This window comes from Cyprinus carpio, chromosome A5, assembly GCF_018340385.1.
Source record: "Cyprinus carpio isolate SPL01 chromosome A5, ASM1834038v1, whole genome shotgun sequence".
NCBI lineage: Eukaryota > Metazoa > Chordata > Actinopteri > Cypriniformes > Cyprinidae > Cyprinus > Cyprinus carpio.
In genome coordinates, this window is record NC_056576.1 from 3,044,000 (window position 1) to 3,053,206 (window position 9,207).

A 9,207-nucleotide genomic window follows, 5' to 3' on the forward strand; every position below is an offset into this window, starting at 1 on the left:
TCTCCGCCGGGAGAGGAGGAGCAGCGGGAGGTTTCGCTTCCTGGAGAGCGTCTCTGCGCGGGCCATGGCGCGGGACTATGATTACCTCTTCAAGCTGCTCATCATCGGCGACAGCGGTAAGGAAACACCGAGGATGCGAGACGGGAAGCAGGCCTCGGCTCGCTTAGAACGACGGGAAGCAGGCCTCGCTCCCGAGATTTTTTAAAAAACACTAACACAAACACTGATTATCTGACCGCTTCTGACCTTTGGGGGGCCGGGGGATGGGGGCTATGTTACCTCTTAAAAAGGGGTTTCTAAAACATCCAAAGGCCCCAAAAAAAAATTTCGGGGGGCCCGGGTGTTGGTTCCTGAAAAATCTAAATTTTTATTGCTAAAACCCAAAAATTTAATTCCCGTTCCGGGCTTGAGGGTTTTTCGGGGGGGATTTTTGGTAAAAACCAAAAACCTTAATTTAAATCATTAAGTCTGGGTTTTTAAATTTTAATTTTTGTTATAAAATAAAAATTTATTAATTCTAATTATTTATTTTTTCTTAAAAATTATTATAAAAAAACCAATTAAAATTATTTAAAAAATTAGTCTTATTTATTTATTTAATTAAATTTTAAAAAAATATAATAAAAAAAAATTTTATTTTAAAAATATTATCTATATATATAAAATAAGGTATATATAAAAATTAAAAAAATTATATATTTTAAAAAAATATGTTTTTTTTTTTTTTTAAAATTTATTAAAATAAAAATATATATAAAAAAATTTTTTATATTATATATATAATATATATAATCTATATAAATATATATAATTAAAAAAATATAGGTATTATTTTTTTTAAAAATAATTAAAAAAATTAAAAAAAAAAAAATTTTATAATTGAAAAAAAATGTATTTTTTTATTTATTTATATAATTAAAAAAATTAAATATTAAAATATTATATAAAAATTAATATTTATATATATATATAACTAATTTTTTATATTATAATTTTTTAATTAAATTTAGATTTATAAAATATTAATATATATAGAAATTTTATTTTAAAATTTAAAAGCCTTAAAAAAAGTATATAAAGTGAAAAAATAAAGCGAGTTTTTTGAATTCTTTTGGCGGGGTCTTGAAAGGTGTCGTTCTGTTTTTCCACGGGTGTTGGCAAAAGAAAGTTTATTGCTGAGTTTTGCTGATAACACTTTTTTTCGGGGTGGGTAAACCACGCCCACATTTGCTTTTAAAAACAAAAAAGGAAGGGTTCTTAGTTAAAAAACCAAGAGATCTCATTGAGCTGTGTAGGTCATGTGACTTTAAACCACAAACTTTTTGGGAACCAGTGTACTACAATTAGACTTCTGAAAACAGAAGTTTTTTTGGTTTTAACCTGATTTGTGTGGGTTTTTTTTGCAGGCAGCTAAAATAAACCCCCAAATTCGGGTTGGATTTTCAAGTCCCACGGGGGAGATCAAGGGGGGAAAAGGGCCCGCTGCAGATTGGGATACAGGGGGCCGGGAAAAGGTTTCCGGGACGATCCCCTCCCCCGTGGTGAGCTTTAAACCCCCTGTCCGTCGAATTATAGGCCGTTTTCTCTTCATTTCATTTTATGGGATAAAGGGAGGGCTTCGAATCTCGGGGGTTTCAAGTGAAGCCGGCGCTGTGTTATGTGGGGAGGGGTCCCCAAATTCAGTCGGGATCCTCATGAGCGCCACCCCTCTTTTTGGGGTCGCTTTTTTTTTGGGGAAACAACTTCACGAAGTATTTTTGAGAACGGAAGAAAGGTTTTAAGGGTTTCCCCGCAGTTTTGCATTAAAATAAACATTTTTTGGTTTTTAATGTTTAAAAAGTAAAGTTAAACCCGTCCCTACCATTTTAATTTTTTTTAAAGGGAATCTTTCTCTCACCAACCCGTGCATTTATTTGTTTCCGAAAATAAGCAAGGCAGTAAAATTGTAAAATTTTTTTTAAATATTAAAACAGCGGTTTTTCTTTGTGAATTCTTTTAAAAATGAAAATTTATTTCTGTGATGGCGGGCTGTATTTTCAGACAAAACTCCGGGTTTTTCGTGTCACATAATTCGAAATCATTTTTAATTGTGATTTCTGCCAAGAAAATTTCGAAAATTTTTCTTAAAATTTAATTTTAATTTAAATTAAAAATTTTAAAATTTGAATTTTAAAAAAAAAAAAACTTGGTTTTTTGGTAAAAAATGTTAAGTTTTTTTATTTAAATTAAAAAATTTATTAAAAAATAATTTTTTTTTTTTTTACTTGTTGATGAATTAAAGAAAAGTTAAATCATTTTTTTAAATTTAATTTTTAAATTTACTTTTTTTACAATTTTTTTTTTTTTTCGTTAATTTTTTGGTTTTTAAATTTAGTATTTTTTTTTTTTAAAAAATAATTTTTAATAAAAATAATTAATTTACAGAAAATTTATTTAAAATGATTATCAAAAAAAAAAAAAAAAAATTTTTTTTTTTTCCTCCTCCTCCAAAAACCGGGGTTTGGGACCCCTCTGTGGGGTTTAAAGAGTGCCTTTGCTCTCTCTGTTTTTTTGTTTTTTGGGTAAAAACCCCTGGCCCCGGGGGCGCCCGGGCAGAGCTGCTTAGGTTCCGTGTAAACGGGCCCTTTCTGATAATGTTCATTTTTGAAGAAAGCGGGTTTTAAGTGATTTAAATCCCTTTTGAGTAAATCCGCCTCGAGCGTGAGGCTTTGGTTCGCGCTGCTATCAAGTGTTGGGACTCACTCGCTTCTGAAGCCTCTCTTTTTCCCCCTTTTCAGTCGAGGGAAAACCGCAGGTTTGAACTTTCCTTTAAAAAACGCTTCTACATTTTTTTGGGGAAATTCTGAAGAGGTTGACGTGTTTGGGTATTTTCCCAAGGGACATGTTTTCCCATGTTTTGAAAGGGGCCCCGTCAAGACTAAACCCAAAACGGGAGCATTAGATCCTATCGGCTTTAATGCCCCCAGGGGGGATTCGGTTTTTTTAGATCGTTTTTAAATGATGAATTTTTGGGTTTCCAAACCCCCAAGGGACATATTAATTTTACAAAAAGCATCATCCAAGCTTTTTCCTAAATTTCTGAGTAAAATTATTTTATTATTTTTTTAAATTTGTTTGGTTTCTTTTAAATTTTTTCAATAAAATTGATTTTTTTTTTTAATAAAAAAAAAAAAAATTTATTTTTTTTTTTTTTAAAATTCTGTAAAGTGTTTTACAAAAAAAAAACAATAATTTTTTGTTTTTTTTTAAAGTTTTTAAATTATATCGAAAATAAATTGCAAACTGCAAAAAAAATTTTTAAAAAAAAAAAAATAATTTTTTGGGGGGCCCTTTTTTTAAAAATTTTTTAAAATTTTTTTTAAATTTCATTTTTGCGCTGTAGGAAAAGATTTTGTTGACGGGTTATTATTTTTTAAAATTGTTATTTTTACTATTATTTTGGGGCTATATTAATTAAAAAAATTTCAAATATTTTAGCCACCCTCAAATAAAACAGCACCCACTTTTAAAAACCTAATCTTTTTACTTTTTTTTATTTAAATTTGCAATTATAATAGGAAATTTCCTAAAAATACCCTTCCGAGGGGGAATCAAAAAATAATCAAAACCTTGAATTTATTATTTTAACTTTTTTTTTCTTTTCCCCCTTTTGGGTGGTTTAAAATTGGGAAAAAGAGGTTTTCTCTCGCCCTTTATAAATTTTTTCCCCAAAATGTTATAAAATTATCGTTTGTTTGGGTAAAGCCCTAAAGCGCCCCCGAGGCGGGCGGGAAAAGGGGGTTCGGGCCCCAAAGGAATCGGTAAAATTTTCAAAAAACCGTGGTTTCAGAACACAAAATTCTTCTCAAATAAAGGGCCTGAAGAGAAAACTGGAGTGTGCCCGAAAAAAAGTCCCCTCAGCACCCACTTCCTGTAAGGGGCCAGGAAAAAATTTTTTGGGAAACAGCACGGGTCAGCCCCTTCCCTTCGGGGGGATGGGGGGCCAAAAATTGGTCCTTTAGAGTTGTTACTTGCTTTTTTTCCAAAACCCCTCGAAAAGGCTGGAGTCCAGGTGGACCTTTAAAATTTAATGTTATTTGGGGGGACAATTTGGGTTTTTTAAAGATGAATGTGTTCAAAATCCCTTTTATTGCCCAGAGCGCATGAGAGTTATCTAAAACTTTTAAGGGTGCTCGGGGTTTTTGGAATCTCTTAAAACCCTTTAAAACCCCAAATTTAAATTTTATTTTATTTTTTTATTTATTTTTTTATGGTTTTAATTTTTTTAAATTTTTTTTTTTTTAAATTTTAATTTTTAAAATTTGAAAAAAAAAAAAAAAAAAAGTAAAAAAATTTTTTTATTTTTGTTTGTGAAACAAATAAAAAATTTTTTTTATTTTTTTCCTTTAATTATAATTTTTTAAAAAAAAATTTTTTTTAATATTTTTTAAATTTTAATTTTTTATTTTTTTTTGCATTTTTAGGTTTTAATTTAAAAATTCCCTTTTCTAAACTTTCAAACTCGGGTTTTTATTTGCTTGTTTTTATGAATCAACCCCCAAATTTTTTTTATTTATTTATTGAATTTTTTTATTTATTTTTTTTTTAAGCCAAAAACCCAAATTTGAGCAAAAAAATATTTACTTAAAAGTCCCCCGCAGTTTTTAAGGGTTAAATATTTAAAAAAAAAACATTTTTTATGAGTTCAGGGATAAGTAATAAATTTTATTATTATTTATTTAATTTTTATTTATATTTTAAAATAAAAATTTTTAAGGTTTTTTTTTAAATTGTTTTTTTTTACTTTAAAATTTATTTATTTTTAAATTTTGCATTTTTATTTTTTTTAAAAAAAATTTGCTTTCATAAACTTTCAAACCCCGGGTTTTTTCCCCTTGTCCTTGTCCCCTAAATTTTAAAAAACAGGTATATGTTTTTTTTGGTCTGTCTTTAAATTTTTTTTCTCCATTTGCAAGGGTTTTTGGTAGTGGAGTGTTTATAATTTAAAAACAAATGAACAAACGTGTTCGTCCCCAACTTTTTTTTGGGGTTTTTATTTTTGTTTTGGGAAAAAGTTTCCCGAGCCCGATGTGGTAAGGTTTTGGGGGGGGTCTCTTTCAGTATTATAGAGGGAAATCCCGGTGTTTATTTGGTTTTTATGGCTCCCCCACGCAGAGTCATTGTGAACGAAACGCGGGGCTTCAAGGGAAATCAATCAGAACTGTGACGACGTCTGTCGAATATTAGGAAGTAAAAATGTTGCTTTTTAGATTCAGTCTCTCAGCGTGTTCTGAATGAGAGCTCTTTGTGGTTGTTGGTTGTGGATGGTTTTTGAGGTGTTGAATTTTGCCGAGCAGATGGGCATCCGACTGTTTGAGACCAGTGCCAAGGAGAACATCAACGTCGAGGACGTGAGTCAAGCTTTACAAACACCATTAGATTAAACATCATCATGTTACAGGAAATAAAACCTCTAGTGCAGTCAGATCATGAAATGCATTTGTCTTGATGTTTTGTGTGACTTCAGAAACTTCCTTAACAGACCAAAGACTTCTGAGGAAATATAGTTGTGTTATATGATTTAAGATCTTTCTTAACAGACCAACTAATCGCTAGACCAAAGACTTCTGAGGAAAAGGAAATGTATCTGCTGTTTTGGTCATATTTATTTTTTTTGTTCATTTGTATTTAAGGAATTGTTTTATGGGTTACAATCTTTTTCTATAATTTTCATTGTTTGTTTGATGCACCGGGACCTGATTATAGAACTTAAAACCTGGAAAAGTCAGGTTTTCAGGATATGTCACCTTTAAAGGAAAAAATGAATGTACTTCCAGAGTTATTATAGTGACTGAAACACTTGAGAGCACTTCAAGTCCTTCACTTTATCTTAAATAATTTTGTGTATAGTAAAGTAAATTTTTGGAAATTTTATTTTTAGACATTATAATAATAATATATAAATATGTATCTATAATATGTGATAATATTATTATTTGTATAATAATATAAAAATAAACCAATAATAATATAAATATTATGATTAAATTAAAATACTAATTGTTATTAATATTTGTATAAATAAAAATATTATTATTTATCTATAATATGTGATATAAACACAATTTAGGCCAAATTGTGCAGCTCTACAAAGACCATTTTAATTATGAAAATAAAATAGATATGTAGCAAAAAATTGTAAAGCATGAAAAATTTAAAAAACCACTTAAGATTCACTTGATGTTATAAAAAACAAGTAAAATGCAATAGACAAAAATGTTTTTTTTATATATATCACTTTAGGTAATGATGTATAAAAATAAGTAAAACTTTTAATAAAAACCTAATTATGTAAATGAAAAAAAATATTTTGCGAAAAGCAAAAAAAAAAGCACACAAAAATAAATCATAATAATAATAATAATAATAATATAAATATATATATATATATATATGATATATATAATATTATATATATATATATATATATTATATATATATATATATATATAAACAAAATTAATAATCCTCAAGTTGAAATTAAAACAAAAATGGAAAGTAGAAAAACAGAAATAAATTCAGAATTTTAATAATCTATCTCAATGATACTAAAATAATACGGTATACTACAAAAGTGTACAGTATGGGGCCTTTTTCAAATAATTCTAAGCAAACATCTAATGTTCAGAAATGTGTTGTGTTGTTTTTATTGATTCAGACGGTCTCACTGATGTGTTATTTTGTGTGTGTGTGTGTGTGTGTGTGTGCATCAGATGTTCAACTGCATCACTGAACTCGTCCTGAAGACCCGCAAAGAGTCTGTGGGCCAACAGCAGCAGCAGCAGCAAGAGCGACAGTCGTCAAAACTGAGTAAGAGCAGCAAACGCAAGAAGAAGTGCTGCTAATGGACCGGACTCATCTACACACACACACACACACACACACACACCCTTAGACGAACGCCGCTGAACTGACGAGAGCCAGACAGCTTCACACACTTAAACCAACAGCGGTTTACTAATGACGAGCCCGTTTGGACGCTTACAGACTCCGAATTTCTCGCAGGATTGGATTCCAGTGGCATCGCTCTTCATCGTCGTCTTCTTTCCTTGAAGATCTTCATCACTGTCTGCGTTTCACATCGCTGTGGATTCACGCAAACGAGGCCAAATGTGAGCGACTGCAGTGTTAATGTGACTTAACCTCCCGACACCAATCAAGACCACATACAAGTTGGAGAACATTATGAATCTTCCCATATTTTCATGCATGGGATGGTCTGGCCGCTGTGGACCAAACGTGTGCTGCTCTGCCAACTACTAAGAGACACTTGTTTGCATGGGATGGTCTAATTCTCCTCTGTCTTTCATTTTTGTACCCATTGTAAAATTTTTTACATACACATAAACCAACAAATTATAACAGCTCACAAACACAACCATTAAATGGTTTTACTCTGAAATCTGGTTGCCGATCCGACACTCGCGCTGGCGAAAGTTATATATATTTATCAACGGTGTGAGGAAAACGCTTGAGCCAATCTCGCCCGAGTTTATTTAGGGAAATAGGGGTTGACGCGCAAATCGAACAGCTGAAAATTGTGCGTGCGCTATCAGTTATCCATGATCTAGATGTTCCATCACACAACTCAAATAACCAGGTTGGAGAAATGTAACACTTCATCATGGTCCTCAGCATGGAGATAAAATGGGTGCCAGTCAGACATAGACTAAACTCACACACAACAGCTGATAAAAACAATCACAATAATCCACAAGTAATCCAAAGCACTCCATCCAGCAGGGAACCTGGAGAAGACAAAAGATGAAACACCTCCACTTTAAGGAACGTTAAGTCTGATCAACAGATGAGAGCAAACTGCCATGTGAATTAATTGTGATGTTTTTATCAGCTGTAAATTTACTCTGACTCTCATTCTGACGGCACCATTCACTGCAGAGAACACCACATTGCTGAGGGGACCACTGATGCAGTGCTACTTTCTACAAAACCGTGATGAAGAAACACACTCATCCCTGATCTTAGGAGGAGGCCCGAGGGTGAGGGCAGTGCTACATTTCTACAAACCTGATGAACATCTTGGATGACCTGAGGGTGAACACATTTACAGCACGTTTTCATTTTTGTATTTTTTTTCATCTTAATGTGATTGATTAATTTGGTTATTGCTTCTTTCTCATGCATTTAGTGTTTGATGGCAGTTTCATTGAGATTTCAATGAGGGTGAGCATTGTTGATGTTCTGTTTAATTTTTTGTTTTACAGAAGAAAGTAAGTCACACCACTTTGGAATAACATGAAGGCGAGTAAATGATGACAGAATGAGCATTTTAATTGAATTTATGGTTCTCGGGAATAACATGAAGGCGAGTAAATGATGACAGAATGAGCATTTTAATTGAATTTATGGTTTATTCGGATCGTGTGACTGTAACCTGCTGTATTTGACTCCTCAGATCTTCTGAACACGATCTAGTTCCTCTTCAGACACCGGCATTTAAAACATCGCGTCCTGAAGAGCTGGGTGTTACTGGTGACGCTTTTGGATCCTAATACACAATTACAGAGACAGATTGTGGGAGGGAATGATTCTCGGGTGTTACTGGTGACGCTTTTGGATCCTAATACACAATTACAGAGACAGATTGTGGGAGGGAATGATTCTTGCTTTTTGGGCGTCTGCTCTGTATATTGGCGAAATAAATGCGCGTAAATATCATTGAACGTCTGCTCTGTATGACGCGAGCGAACACGCATGTGTGCATGTGGACACTGACACGTGCGTCTGTGTGCTTCTGTTTGTGTGATGATCTGGTGTAAACTTAATAAACATTTTAAGAGAACAAAATGTTCATCTTTACTCGTCGTCTTTACTAAATGAAATGTTTCTGTGGTTGTTTCACCACAAGGTGTCGCTCTAATACAGCATATTGTGCTTTGGCGGTGATATAATAACTGGCTCTCTTGTTTCTGGGTAAGTTTTTGTCCAGTTAGTGTTTAAATGTGTTTTTGTAGATGTTTGGGGAAAATTCATATAAGTTCTAGTTATTGTTTATGTATTTTTTTGGAGGTGATTCATTTGTTTTTGTATAGGTTTTTATCCAGTTAGGTGATCCGTGGTGAATTAATGAACATTTAACTTTGTAAATTACTTTTAAAACTATTAAAAAAATTGATTTTAAAAAAAAAAAAAAAAAAAGGGGCCAAA